This window comes from Solanum tuberosum, unplaced genomic scaffold, assembly GCF_000226075.1.
Source record: "Solanum tuberosum cultivar DM 1-3 516 R44 unplaced genomic scaffold, SolTub_3.0 scf00594, whole genome shotgun sequence".
NCBI lineage: Eukaryota > Viridiplantae > Streptophyta > Magnoliopsida > Solanales > Solanaceae > Solanum > Solanum tuberosum.
In genome coordinates, this window is record NW_006239510.1 from 91076 (window position 1) to 92639 (window position 1564).

The window sequence follows — 1564 nt, forward strand, 5'->3', positions numbered from 1 at the left end:
GCCCCCCCCCCCCCAAATTTCAAAATTCAATTAACAAATACCTAGACATCCTTTCCCCCTTCCCATATATTTCTTGTTCACCCCCTCCCCTTACCCTTTCTTATCTCAGTTTTTTTGTTCAATTTTTTTTTTTTTATGTTTTGCTAATTTCTCTTTTGTAGGTTGTACATAGCATTCTCCAAGCAGATGAGATAAGTTTTTACAATACGAGTTGTTTTATTTTACTCAATTGTATGCTCTAAATTTTCTATTATGTATAGGTTTAAGAAAAGATTAAACCACAAATAATATATCATACACAATTATATTTTGTATTTTTGCAAGAGATTGTTGTCATGATTTGAATTGATAGGTATGTATTAGATTGTATGTTTTAATTAATATAAGGTAATTTTCTGACTAGGTATGAATTTTATAATTGATACTAAAATTTGAGATCTATATCTACAAGTTTAAAGAAGTTTAAAAGTTACAAGTTTGTTTACTTCTTGCTCTTGGTTTTCTTTGTATTAGTTTTTGGTTTTTATTTGCTAAACATTTTTGTAAAAAAGATTATCCAAGACATTTTTTTCCCGCTTTGTAATTTCAAATCATTATTTTCTTGGTGCTAAATTACTTTGCCATTATTGATAGGCATATTTATGGAACAAGAGCATATAAATGATAAATTGGGATCGATGTTGAACAAACTAAGATGCATACAATTTGAAGATTGTGGAAGGAGAGATAGGGGAAGACTATATGCTTCCTTGGATTCAAACAAGATAGTGTCTTACAAGAATTGTATATTGTGACTATTCTCAAAATTATAGAATGAAATTTTATGTACTTGAGGATTATTTTGGAATATCAAAAATGTATTTGTGGTTACATTATGTCACATTTTTTACCAACATCCTTTCATTCATAGTATTTAAATTGTTGAAATCTATTTTTTAGCTAAATTATAAAAATTCTTATGATTAATAATTCTTATGATAGTATTCTTCAATTTGTAACAATGAATATTTATAGTTATGGCTAAATCTATATGTAATTATAAAAAAAAAATAGGGCAATACATTTTCATTTTTCATAGAAAATTAAAAATATTAGCTATAATTTATGTATGTCATGACAAAAAAATTAAATTCGTAGCTTTGTGAAAAATATTTGTTGCAATTACTTTAATTTTATAGCTATAGATTTTCTAATTTGTAGCTAAATACAAGTATCTTGCCACAAGGTTAAAAATATAAAATAGCCACAAATTTTAAAGTTTCAAAGCAAATAAAATTAAGTCATTTGCCACAATAGAATGCATTGTGTCTACAATATAAAAATTGCTATAGATCTAATTTGTTGTGGCAAAAAGAGTAAAATTATTTGCTACAAGTATATATTTCGTAGCAAGAATTTTTTTACTATCATATCTATAACATAATTTTTTTTGTGGCTATAAGTGTTAGTCCTTAGCCACAGACCATGTAAAGTCTGTAGCAAACTTTTAGCCACCCTACATCTTGCTACGGATGCTACGAAAAAATATTTTATGGCTAAAGTGTTAAGCTATGGAAAATTTCAT